General features: G+C 41.4%; 1 long non-coding RNA gene across 1 annotated transcript; it reads left to right on the forward strand.

The window, feature by feature from the left end:
- The first annotated feature begins 266 nt into the window (after window positions 1–266).
- Window positions 267–14,003, forward strand: LOC140684008 (uncharacterized). The gene is made up of 3 exons (XR_012055789.1): window positions 267–587; window positions 705–868; window positions 11,322–14,003. It is a non-coding gene; the product is annotated as an uncharacterized lncRNA (long non-coding RNA).
- Window positions 14,004–14,320: the final 317 nt, after the last annotated feature.

The following is a 14,320-nucleotide window of genomic DNA, read 5'->3' on the forward strand; positions in this document are numbered from 1 at the left end:
TGCAGCGCTGCCTGGCAGGTGGAGACTTGTGGCCTCACCTCCATCTCCTGGGCTCTTGTGTGGCTCAGGCTCCAGACTGAGGCGTTTCTCCTCTTCTGAGAAGTGTAACAGCTACCACAGAAGCTGGGGAAAGAGGCTTCTGTGGAAAGATGCTGATGACTCATTTTTTGGGAGTATTACCTAGCAGCCTGCCTAACCCTGAACATCTCTGGAATTGACTCCTCTGGCCGTGCTTCCCAAAAGTCCCTCTGAGGCTGCTCTGGCTGGACTCAGGTGGGGCATGGCTGAACCTGTCTCTCTGGTTTGAAACAAGGGATGACAGGGCAAGGTACAGGAAACACAGCAAGCTCAGGCATAGATTGCAAAGAATAATCAGGGAGGTGTGAAATCTGTCTCAGTCTGAAAAAAATCCCCTCATAAATAGGGTGGTGGTAAACCCACATTTACTCAGGTGTCACTTAACTGTCACCATGTCACTCCTTTTTACACAAAATCCTCCTCCTTTCCTTCTTTCCCCTATCTATATGGAGCATATCAGCAGCTCTCAGCTGCAATTCCCTGAAGTCGGTGTGGGCTGCCGGAGACAGGTCTGGGGATGGAGGGAATTGAGCGCCACTGATTCAATTAGCCTCCTGTGACTCATGGCTCACACAAGTGCCAGGAATTGATGGGCTTGGGAAAGTACTTATTTTTTTTCTAATCAGGAAGGAGCAAATCCCAGGAAGTCCAGCAGAGCATATGAACATCAAAGAATCCAAGAGAGCCAGGCCAGCCAAATCCCAGTACTGTGGAGGCGAGCCCAAGCTGCCTAGCAGGACACAGTGGAACCAAGAAAACCTCATGTTATTTTCAACATCTGCATAATCCGGTAAGACAATAAATTATTTGTCATCTAGTTGCAGAGAGATGATTTGAAGGTTTAGGTCTGCAAAGTTGCTGGCAAGCTTACAGCTTTCCAATTTGCTTTTCTTTTTTTAAGAATGTGGCTTCAAATATTGAAGGAACATGTGAAAAACAAAAACATCTGAATAAATACAGCCCTTATTTTTTCTTATTTTAATACAACTGTTCTATTCTGCAAGACAAAGCATCAATTATTTGTCTGTTGTCAGTATAATGTTTAGTTGAATTGCCCTAGATTTTATTATTTCCAGACTAAGGATATTCTTTTCTTTGCCTATCAACAAACACCTCTCTAATTGCAACAGAAGCTATGGTTCTTGCGTTCATGCTGCAGAAGACAAGATAATGAAGAAGTCATTATCAGAAATTATAATTTTGTAGCTACAGCTATTCTCTCATAATTAGGTTCACCATTTTCTGTAGTTCCCCCAGAGAAGGAAAATCAACTGTTGTAGGCCTGGGAAAGAAGGAAGGGGGAAAAAAATCACAGTAAGACTGATTTATAAAGATGAGTAGCATAGAAAAATAAATACTTCCAGTGTATATTACAGAGCCAGAAGTTTTGATGTGGTGGTGATGATGAATTTCTTCCTTCCTAAGCATTTTAGCTGAGGTCAAAGGTAAGAAAGAAGATATTAAGTCAGCACAAAAAAGTGAGCTCTGCCCCACTCTTTGGCTTCATGGTGTGCATTAGTCGGTTTAGAAGGTGACAGATGGAGAGAAGTCAAAATCTATGACCATAGTAATAGTCAAAATAGTAAAGACACCACCAGCAACAATTTCACCAGGAGCACTGTAATTTCAGAGCATTCCCTTTCCCCACGTATTCTGACAACTTGTTTTGAGATCATTAAGAGGTAAAGCTGAGGTTATCTGTGGTAATGAATGAATCTGAGGAAAAAAGTAAATACAATAAACCTAACAGACTGGAACAGCAAAGCTGTCTCACTGAAAAAGAGGGCAGCAGCTGTGAAGGTAAAAAGTGTTCATTTCTCTTTAATTTTTTTTTTCCTGTTAAGAAGTAGAATATGATCCTGGTTTTCTGTGTCTTTATGAGGATCCTATAATAATCAGAACTGTGAAAGGGAGATCTGTCACTCTTGAGATAATTTCTATTTCAAATAACGACAGTATGAAATTGCCAAGCGTAAAAAACAGTGAGCGCCACCCAGAATGGAGGTGAGAGCAATTCGGTCCAGTTTGCTGCTCTTCAAGAGCACTGGTGTAAAAATGACACCCAGGGTGAGCCAGGCAGATGCTTCCTCCTCATCTCCCCCTCTCCACCAGATCCAGAAACATCCAGCTGCATTCCTGCTTTTACAACTGCTATTTCCCCAATAGACACGCTCCTTGTCCCTGCTGTTGACAGACCTCACTTGTGGGTATTTTCATTAACATCAGGCCAAACATGGGTCACATATCTCAGTCCAAAAGCAGCTTTAAAGCTGTTTTTTGTTGAGGCAGTTGCATCTATTCAATTATTCGTATGCAATTCCCAAAGATTAGCAGTACATCTTAGTGTCTGCAGCTGTATTTTTAGCCGTGAAGACCAGCAGGTTTATGAATGGAAAGCATTAATAAATCAGGTTAGGCTGACCTCATTCAGAAGCCAGAATGGGCCCTTGCCATCTCTGCTGCTTGATTTGTTGCATGCTCAGTCATAAGCTCAAGTCAGAGTCCTTGGATGACTCCGAATGCAGTGGCTCACGTTTGACAAATGTGGATGTATCTAATGTGACACAAGTAAATGACACAATGAGACAGCTGTGTCTGCACAGATGGAAAACCATGGTGGTGATCACACTGAAGGGCACAGGAGGGATCAGGCACAGTGGGTTTTGCTCCACATGCACTTCGGGGCTGCCACGGCCACACCAAAGAGGGGACACACAGCTTTGATGGGCTGCCAGCAGCTGAGTGGGGCATCTTCCTGCAGATGTGGGAGCTGGCATCTCACATCATCCTGGTGCCACACCAGGCTCTGACTACTGGCATGCTACTGCTTAACCCTACTGTTCATTATGTGGGACAAACAGAAGCCAGGAGTGTAAATCGAGAGAGTGGCGTAAGGATGAGATGTGAGTGGAAGCAAATATTCTTCAAAAGGTTCTTAGACATTGCTAGATTTATTAACTTACTCCTTAGGTTCTCCTGTCAGAATAATATTTGGCTGAAAAGGATTGTCCTTTAAGTTAGTGAATGAATGCAGCATGGCAATATCAGTTTGGAAAAGACTTCTGAAGAGCAGCCCACTACTTTTTCAGTTGTGCTGCCATGGCTTATTTTCTGTCACCAGGCTGCACTCGATCTGCTTGGTTTGGGTCATTCAAATCTACACCATAATAATTAACATTGCTTGCTAACATAATACATTATTAGGAGGAAGTGGGATCAAAAGGATGATATGAAATTAGAAGCCTGGAGAACAGCATCATCTTCCTTGCAGAGCCCCATCACATCCCCTCTATTGACCACTGTGCCCAAATCTGATTTTTCTGCTTAGCTTTTCACTGAAGACACCTCAGAGAGAGCCAGCAATGCCTGAAATGGGCCCCAGCTTCAGCTGGAGTTTTCTGAATGTCTCTACTCTTAATGCAACCCTGAGAGCATCCTTGTCCCAGTTTAAATGTGAACAGCAGAGTCACAGCTCAGAAGTCACACAAAGGCAGGACTAAAAGTTCTGCAGTACAAAGAATAATAAATTAAATTATATGACTGCTTGGCCCAGAACCTGTTAATTAAGACAAGGCTATGCAGACTGTTTAGCAAATTTAGGTCTGTGGGAAATAAATCAAATGGAACAAGATGATTAAGGCTGAAGGAGCTCAGCAATCTGGAAGAGCAGAGGAAATAATCAGACCTGTATTGAAGGTATATGCTCTTGAAGGTAAAAGGAAATAACAAAAAGGCTTTTCTGGTGATCTTTAAAGAATGTTTTCAAGATTTCAATTAAACAAGCTAAAAAAAGTAAAAAAGAGCCACAAACAAGAAAAGCCATTGTAGCCTTAAAATGAGGAAAGCCCATAGAATTGCTGGAATTTGAGTTAAAGTACAGTAACAGGAGCCTTAAATTCTCTAGAAAACACTAAAATTCTTTCAGTATGATCTAGCAAGGAGAAAATTTCCTTTACAAGTGGAACAAAGATTCATTTCCTGAAGGAAGGAGACCTTATAACACACAAGGAGAATTAGAGTGGCTTCAAGGAAGAGAAATCATGCATTTCTGCTTGTGATAACAAAGTTGAGTAGAATACTGAGTAGTAGCCAATGCTTTTCATGAGGTTAAAACATTTTTGCAATGTCATTCGGTCTCAGAAGTAATTTGAAAGCAACACATTATTTGTGCTATTGTTCAATTATTCAAAGTATTATTAAAATTGTGAAAAAAAATTGTCATGTGTTAGATATATATCTCTGAACAAAAGAATGAGATGGAAAGAAAGGTAACATTTTAACTTGTGCCAAGTACTGCCAGCAAAAATAGAGTATCCTTGAGACACTAATTCTTCTTCTAAATTCCAAATCATTTTGATACAGATGCAGAATGGTGAACGACTTGTGAAGCTACATTTTAAAAGAAAGTCTAACAAAAATAAACCAGCAGAGCCAGATAAACCTCAAATTACGTGAAGGAGTGCTGGGGGTTGCAAAACCTAACCTGCCCAGGCTGGCAGCTGTAGGTTGGATCTTCTCCAGATCCTGTGGAGGCTGTAGTCAGAGGGAGTCTCAAACATGGCAGTGCACCATGGACATCTGGGATTTCATGGTATGATTTTATGACTGAAAACATGGATTCTTCAGCCTTTACTCAGATGCTATTATCTTCTTTTGGCTTTACAGAAAGCACTTAATAGCACAAATTTAATGCCTCAATTTTTATTTTTGTAAAATAATACATAATAAGGTGGAGTCTTCAGATTTTCCTTCCAATCTCCTTTTGGACATATTTAGCCCCTATTTTACCATCCACTGACTAGTTTAGTGTATATAATAGGAGGTAGCAGATTTTTGACTGATATTTTCCAATTAAATTCAGCCTTTCACAGCAGGGAGAGTGTTGGTACTTTTGGAACAGGCACAGGACAGCAGGTAAGGTGCAGGGACTGCCAGCAGAAGGGTTTCCTGCCAGACAGAGCAGAGAAAAGGAGGGAAATGAAGAGAACCATGTTTGCTAGCAATGATCCTTCTCTTTCCAACAGTGGATAAACTGGGCCAGTGTCTTCAAACCTTCAGTGCCAGGGGTCAGCAGGGTGGCCAAGAGACTGATCTCTTCACCCTCATCCCACCCTGTATCTGTTTTCCTTGGCATCTGCAACCAGTGAATCATTAAGGCCTGAAAAGCCCTCTAAGACCATCCAGCCTAGATGTTTGCCCGCAAATTCTGCAGCAGCAGGATCAAAGAGCTTGGAGCTCTCCCCGTTTGCTACACTATCCATGGATGACATGGGCTAGTTTTTCAACTCCTTGGGTAAAACACAATGAGATATTATTCACTTTGAAGAGATCATCTGGGGCTACAGCAAACCCTGTTGCTTGCAAGGTGACTGGTTTGCTTCCCTCCTGGAGACTGCTGTTTCATCCAAGGTCACTGCAGCTCCCTCAAAACATCTCTGCCTACTTCATTATACCTTTTTTACCCTCTTTTCAGAAAGGAGTTGCTTCATTGTGGCTCTTTTGGCTTCACAGGGACGTGACACTTCAATAATGGATGAGTCCCAAGACAAAAAGCACGGAGAGTTTTTATTTCTGATCATAACTTCAGACAGATTGGCAAATCTCAGCTCAGAAGAGCATTTAGCATTTTTCAATGGTTCTGGCAGAAGAATTCTTCAGATTTAAAAAGCTACCTAGTTAAAATAACTTTCTGTCATGACTTTCCTTAATAGAAAGCTGTAGCAGTGGGCTATTCTAACCTCTACATATATGTATCTATTTATTTAGGCTTAACTCTAAATAGAGAAGCTGCAAATTAGGAACAAACTCATATGATACCAACTCATACATGCACTACCTGAATGAAGACAAATATTTAATTTGAAAAGGATTCCTTCTTAAAATTGATGCATTGGTTGGAAATTCCAACACCCTCCCTTTGCTGTCTAGAATTTTGGTTGGGCAATGAGCGCCAAAGTGTCTTCACTGACAGCCTTCCTGAAAAGTTTTACACTGTTAGAGTATTGTGATACTTTTCCAGATTTCTCCAGAGACCTAATGGCATATAAAAAACAAAGCCAACAGGTAAAGAAAGCCACTTGAGGTAGCGTGAAGTTTGTGTGGTGTTCCTTCAGAAAGTAAGTAACTATCTCTGCAAACAAAGGTAGTAAAATAAACATGCAACTTCCAGGCAGTTGGGATTGCTTTGTGGAGCCTAAAAAAAACTTGCTTGAGGGAAGCACCTTCTGCTGCAGACAAAAGAACTAATTCATCAAAGCTATGGGAAGAACTCACTCTCCCACAAAGAAAAGATCTAATGACCCCTATAAAGGGAGCCATATTGTGATGCTGTAACCCGATTAGAGGGAAAGGAGGTCTTTGTGTCTTTTAGTCTCACAGGAAAACAAGGTGTTCTGCAATAAATAGGAAACCTTTTTTTCTAAAGCTTTATGGTCTTCTGTGCTGTGCCACAAAGTACCCTATATACTACTCACCTCAAAAAATCCACCATTAAAGTGAAGTGATTCTCCTCTTTTCAGAAGTCAGGCTGGCTGGGAGAGCAGGGCTGGCAAGGAGAAAGCCAAAAGGCTGCAGCTTTGAATCAAGCAAATGTGATACTCTCATTTTATAATAACTGCTGTGATTTTGGGGCACTAGGAGATGGGAATGTACCTTGCAGCAGGATGAGTGCCTTCAGGTCAGCCCACAAAAAGCCCTTTTGTGAGCACACGGGGGGCAGGGATGACAGCTCTAAGTGACCAAGTACCTTACTTTATGGAGGAGATGACAAAGTAAACATGCAACAAAGCAGAATAAAGAAAGAAATAAAGGAGATGAGCTAGGCTTACCATTCTTACAAACACAAAAATAACCATAGAATGGTTTGGGTTGGAAAGATGCTTGAAGATCGTTCACTTCCAACCCCTCTGCCCTGGTCAGGGACACCTTCACCAAACAGGGTTTACTAGAGCTCCATCCAACCAGGCCTTGAACACTTCCAGGGATGGGGCAGCCCAAATTCCTCCAGGCAATCTGTGCCAGGCCCTCACCAACCTCACAGTAAAGAATTTTCCCCTAGTATCTAATCTAAACCTACTCACTTTCAGAAAAGGCAGGGGCCATTCAGTGGACAGCGGGTTTCTGCTTGTTATGTTTTAAGGAAAACACATGTTCACTTAGTGAATGGTGGAAGTTGCCCTGAGACCTTGTGAGAAGTTTAGCATGACTTGAAAAATAGCAATTTTTTAATCAAAATTAAAATCAAAATTTTAGGAAAAAAAAAACCTACCTAAGAAAATAGGTACAAAAGGGAGCTGTTGCAATTAAGAGTGCATACCTAAGGAAAAAAAATTGTCCTTTGGGAGAGCAGTTCAAGCAAGCAGCCTCAGTAATGCATGATTCTTTACTTCCTCCTCTAATGCAGTTCCTACCAGCCACTTTTAAAGAAAATTAGAGCTGATGGACTATTATGTTTAGTCTGTATGACTCCTGGGAGCCAATTTGTGTTATACTATCCAAGCTCCTTTACAATTACGTACAGCATCAATGCTCTACCTGGTGGCTGCCTGTTGTTTAAATGGAGGTGGGTGAGATCTGTTAGAAATCTGATTTGATTTCTTAAAGAGCTGGTATATTTGCCCAAAACAAAAGAATTCCCTATATTGCACCTTTTTCAATTGCTTTAAGGTTAAAGGGGAAATTAAGAGGCCATAAGGAAAGAGCTGAAAATCTGGGACAAGGCTCAGCTAAGCTGTGATTTGCAGGGATTTACACAGCAGCAGGGCTGAGTTTCCTTGTGGAGAACCTTCTTATGTGAGCATTTGAACACCAGTGCTGGGCTGAACAGGTGACTCGAGAGGGTGGGGACAGAAAGAGCAGGAGCCAGGGCCAAGTGTTGGAAGAACCTTGATGCTTTTCCTTTGTAGATGACTTAAGAGTGAGAAACCTTGGAGGACACCTTGAGCTGGTGGGTGGAGTTCTTAAACATACATGTTATCCCTATATAAACACTGTGAATCCCCGCTCTGTGCACAGAGGCAGATCAAGGACCCCTGGGATGAGAAAAGCACACAATTCCTTGTGGGGGTTTCCTTTTGGAAACTAGCTTTGAGTTTGGCAGAAGAATGTCCTTTAGGTCAATTAGTCTTAATTTCTCTTAGTGATGAACAAAGCAGAAATGCACTAAGTTCCTTTTCTGGTGACATTTCTAGCAGCAAAGTGGCCCTTCAGAGGGCTGGCTTGTCCAGTGGTATGGCAGGATGACCCTGCCTGCATTTGAAGAGGTGGATGTTTTTCTACCACCTAGATATCTAAGCCAGCAATCCACCTATTTCCAGCTGGTGAGAGGGAAGTGGAAAGAATAAGGTTTGGGAGATAGGGAGGTTCTGCTGGTTTTTGAAATGATGTAATAACTGTGTGACTCATGGGTGTGATTAGAGGGGTTCACTGGAAGGAGACGCCTGCCATGAATATATGTCTCCAATAATCCTTTCTAACAGGCCCCATTAAGCCTCTGGATATGACTACAAACACAAATACTAAAATTATGTATTATCTACTTACTCTGCATGAGATTTCTGGAGTATTTCAGCATGTTCATACACATGCTCTAAATAAATAATATTTTTAAAAGCCCTCAGACTCACACCATCCTCATTCAATCCCTCCAAAGCATGTTCAGGGGAAGCAGATAGCAAGCAATAAGGGAATTTGGGGTAATACCAGAAGGGAATATATTGAAGAAAATTAGGTCATTGAACAGTACCTAGTAAAATGAATGTTGATTGTTTTGTGAATGTTCTCCACAGATAATGAACAAAGAAATTTTGACACAAAGTTAATTACAAAAAACAGGACCGTGCTCTAATGGCTAATTGCTACCCATGTAGGCTGGCAAATGGCAAAGCCTCCCCGTTTCACTATTAATAAGTGGCATCCAAGATCCTGAATTATGATAGCAGCTTGAGAATGAAGCACATGCAAATACCTTATCACTCTGAGAAACCCTCTCTGCACTCAGATTTAGCTGTTCATTTTGCCCTTGTGCCTAATCTACCCACTCATCCCTACCTCAACAGGCAGCTCATTAATCACATCTCCTGCTTTATTTTCTTCTGCTTTGATATCACAGCAAGGCATTTTTCTCAGCAAAATAATCTGAGTAAACAAGAATATTTCCTGGGCTGGAAATCTCTGCCCTGTCAAGCATGCCAGATGTAAAGGAAACCCAAAAAAAGGGGGGTGGGAAGGGATGAGCATGGCACCTCCTGCTCATGTGCAAGTGCCCTTGCTTGGGAATGCAGGAGCTGCAAAATGCTCACCATAAACACCCATAAATATTTATTCCAGAGCTAAGGGAAGGATCACCTTCCCAAAATATATTGTTGGGCGTGTGAATGTAAAACCAATAAAGCACTTGCTCTCAAGGAAAGATAATGTTTGCTATTTTAGGCTCTGCATCCCTTCTCAGCAGTCAAAGGGGTAGGAAGATCAGCTGGCCTTATTGTTGTGTTGCCTTAAGAAACCCTAGATAATACTACAAATATATGACCTATAGCAAAAGGCACAAATTGCTACCAGTGCCATCAGGAGCATCTCTTTTCCTCTGTGAATATTGTTTCTTATTTGCTCTCTCATCTGTTCTTTCTGCTACCAGACCCTATCAGCAAATAAACCCTGTCCATAGTGAAACTGAGGGGATGAAACACAAGGGATAAACCCACTCATATTAATCCACCCTGCTTCAGTCACACAAGGGCCTCAACCAAAAAGCAAAAATCCCACCCCAGCTGGTTCACTGAAGGTCACTGCCACATCCCTCGAGGGCTGGGACTGGTGTATCAGCTGCTTGAGACCTCTGGAAACCATCAGCAGGGAAAAAGGGCAGCTCCTATCAGGCACCTCTGATTGCAGCAGAAATCCTAATCTAACAGCTCATGGCAGCATTTTGGATTAAATCATGAGAAACATTTCTCTCCCTGCTCTGCTCAGGCAATGCAGGTGTTGTAACTGACCTTTAAAGCTCTGCAAATGGGCATCACAGCCCTTCTCAGTGGTAGAAACCAACATGCTCCTCCCCAGGTTATGAATTCTCTGTGGCCAGTATAGTTTTTAGACCAAGAGATTTTTTTTCATTTTTACTCTGAGCAGCATTAGCTGCTGTAAATCCCACTTTCGCTCTGGTTTGCAAAAACTTTATTTTGTTAAATAGGAGGGAAATGCTGGCAATGAAAGGAGGAGAAAGAGAAAGACTGCACTAATAATTTCTGGGTAATTAAACTGGCATGGTGGAGAACTGAAGCACAAGCAGGTGAGGGATAATTCTAACTCTGAACCATTACCAAAACCTATTTTCCACAGCAGCAGGAAGTCAATGATGTAAGTGGAATTTCCTACAGCCTAAGAAACAGGATAATGTAGGTTGGCATGTGAATATCTGGAATTGCCTCAACAGCAAACAGGAACTTTCTTAGGTTTAGCCATGGATTTATAAGTAGGATTCCCATCCTTTAAAAAAAAAAATGTTTTTCCTATAATAAGTAGAGCTATTATGTTATCTTGGAAGCAATAAAGTTTTTTATATCACATTTTGGTTTACAATAACTATTAATGTTGGTATTTGATCTGGTTGGAACTCAGCATGCTGATTTTCTAAAGCCTTTTGTGAACTAAGACTGAAGCAGCAAGGCAAAAAGAAGCCATAGAATTTCTAGTTATTAAGTACAACACATTCCATGTCTCTTTTAACATCTAAAAGTGGCCTGTCCAGCTTCCATCAGGTTAGTCTGACAGCCTGAAATTTTTACCCTGCATTTCCCTCTTGCACTGCATACACACAAATCAAAATACCAGAGTTTTGTATGGTGACTGAGGGCATTAAGCCCCAGGATATTCAGAATGAGTACCACAGCCCAAGTGTTTTATGAATTGGCTTTAATACTATCAGACATCTCTCCTTGGGAATGGCTGTGACATATGGAGGCAAATTCATTTTGGAAGAAGCAGTAAAACATTCAGAATGGATGTTAAAAACAGAAGGAGGATGGGCTTTTTTAAACAACACAATTTAAAACCTCTTCTCCAGTCACATTAAGAAAAAAAAAAAAAGACAAACAAAAAAAGAAGTCACAAGCTTAATTGCCATGGCTCCATTTTGCACAGACTGCATTTATATATAACTGTTGTGATTGCTGCCTGGTGATGAATTAGGCTTTGCTAAAGCTCTGCTTCTTTTTTTTTTTTTTTTTTTTTTTCATTTTTTTAAGCCTTACAGCTGCCTCTGCAAGTTCTCACGCTGACCTGCCTTGCTCTGTGCCTGTAGCCCATCAGCCAGCAGAACCCTGATGCTGGGTCAAGTCTCTGCAAAAGGAAGCAAACAAATCCCCTGTCCCAGAGTGGTTTTATACCGTAAGGTTTTTGTCACTAGAGCGATCCCCAGGGGAAACAATGACTTCCAAGGGCTGGAATTGAAATGGCCATTTGTATTTAGAGGGAGAGAAACTCCCTCCAACTCCAAAAACATCCCCTGAGCCCTAAGAGCCAAGAAGAAAGATGAGTTTTGTGAGGCGTTCTGTAGCCATCTGGGAAGTGGTGCAGCTGATCTTCATCAGAGAGGTGCTGATGGAGCACAGGGAATGCACTGGACAGTGTGCAGTCCAGCAGGAGATAGTCTGTCAAATTCAGCATGCATCTGCTAAAGCAGAACACTGCAAACGTGACCCTATTTGGGCTTCATGTACCAGAAGGAAATAAGTGTGAAATCGGTGTTTACCTGACTTTGACATTTCGTGTTTTTCAGTAGTCCAGCTGTTCTTTCAAATGGAGAAAACAATATTTGGCTTGTAATTACCTCTATTTCTCTTGCTTCCAGTTTTCCTCTACCACAACCAACTAGGACCTCTTGCTGTTCCCCACATTTATATCTTAGTGATAGCACCAACACAAGTTATTAGACTCCTCATGCCAGTGACTTTTCCTGAGCTTTTTTTTATCTGTCCCTGCATATGCACAGTGTGCCAGGATGCATTCCCAGAAAGAGCCATCAGATGCATCTTTCAAGACCATTTAAATTGATCAAATCAAAATAAGAACTCGCACAAAGTACCACTTATCTGAGTTCAGGAGCATGGTTTGAATATGCATACAAAAATACCTCAAAAAATGCTAGAAGAACCAGGGTTTGAAGTTCGAGCTTGTATAATGGGTTTGCAAGAACACTTGGTTACATACCAAGCTGTATTCTGCAAATTATTCTTCTGGATGTTCCCTGTTTCATTAAGGATCACTAAGAAGCAGTGGTCACAGCCCACATTTACTATGCCTGACCTATCATAAGAATATAATGCTGCACTGATGCATTTCAAAGGCCTTACAACTTCTAAGACAAATTATTGCAGAAATTTTACTGTCCCCAGTTAATTGCTCTCATCTATTTTTAAGGAACAAACCTCCCTATAGTATATCTTAGAATGACAGAAAACAAAGATATGAGCCAACAGATGACCATTTTTCCTTTCCTCAGAAACATAACACCTATAAAGCATAATTCTCCTTAGCACCATGCTGGGGCATTGGCTGGAGATGAGTACAGAAATGGAAGATCCACCTCTTAAATCACCAATTTTAGCACTTAGTTAACTTTTCTTTGGAAGCTCCCCAAAGGCAGACCAGCCCCAAAAGCCTCATTCCTTTAAGATGTGGCAAGATCACAGCCTGAGACACCATAGCTGCAAGTCTGTGACACTCCTTAGGCGACACACACACACACACCATAAAAGTGAGAGCACAGAGGGCCATTCTCTGAATCCTTTTGGTTCAGCCACGTTTAAAACAAAAGCTGATTTTTGGCTGCAGATTCTTTCTCCAATCTGAATGCCATCAACTTCCAGGTTGTCTCCTATGATGTTTTTTACACGGGGCTAATGTAGGAAACACTGCACCAACTATTGTTAAAGCAAGGGGAGCTGCAAGGAATGAAACTTTACAAGTTCTGGTCAAACTGACATCTTAACAGGGTTAATGCTCTGTGCTTGACCAGCCTTTAGGGGACTTTTAAATTAAATTGAGCAAAGAAACCAAAGTTCCAAGTGCAAGAGAGGAAACCAGAAAGGGCAGTGTAAATGGAGAAGTTTGTGCTCAGAGCAGAACAGGCTAGGATGAGTTTTTTCCGTGGGATAAAGTACAGACGTGCCAGCAGTGTCACCATAATGCAAAACAGCTCTGGAAGTTTATTGCACTGAAAACAAACAAACCAGCAAACAATGTGCTTTATTTCATAATCTGTTATCCTCCTCCTCCTCCAGGGATCAAATCCACATCTGGTGTAAGATATAATTTGATTATCACAACTGAGCTACACTAATTTATTGAAATTTTGCATCTGTCTTTTTATGCTCAGGAATGTTTTCAGGGTACATACTACTCAAGATCTGATGCAATCCTCACTGGCACCCACACCTGGATCACCACAGGTTGTCTGAATTCAGAGCAATGCAGCAAAAAACAAAACCATTTTCTCTTCCAATGTTTGGCCTTCTTAAGAGACTTTCATAGCACAACTCTTCTGTTTGGGGTCTGGCAGGAAAACAGCTCTGGGCAGGTGTAAAGGAAGCTTGGACTGGGTCAGGAGAAATATGGCCAAGAAAGGAAATGAGTTCAGTCTGGAAAAGAAATTAGGACAAGGACATAGGGATCAGTAAGCCCAGAAGTGGGGCTGAAACTGAAAACAAATGGAAGGGGAAGCCCAGAAAGGATGCAGCAGAAATGATCAGGGGGTGAAGAGGAAACACACATGTACAGGGAATAATTAAGTGGCTGTGGTAATGAAAAGGAAACAAAAGAATCCAAAACAACATGAGAAAGATGTAACACTTTTTTTTTCTTTCAGGCATAAGCTGAAAGCTCTTTTTTTCCAAAGAAAAGGAATAAACTGCATCTGAGCCAGACTATCTGAAGCTTCCTGTGTGCATGAAATTTTTATAAAATTGTCCTCATTTGCTGCCTCTGGTCTGAGGCATTTCATCTTCAGTGGCACAAATGTGAGAATCATTTAAATCACAGATCACTTAAAACACAGAATATGCTGAACTGGAAGGGACCTACCAGGATCATCAAGTCCAGCTCTTAAGGGAATGGCCCATAGGGGTTCAAACCCAAAACCTTGATGCTGTCAGCACCATGCCCCAACCTGCTGAGCTGAGCTCATCACACAGGATTTGGACTTATAATCTATTGTTAATAAATACCTCTAAAACACCAGTTAGAT

Source organism: Taeniopygia guttata, chromosome 4 (genome assembly GCF_048771995.1).
Source record: "Taeniopygia guttata chromosome 4, bTaeGut7.mat, whole genome shotgun sequence".
NCBI lineage: Eukaryota > Metazoa > Chordata > Aves > Passeriformes > Estrildidae > Taeniopygia > Taeniopygia guttata.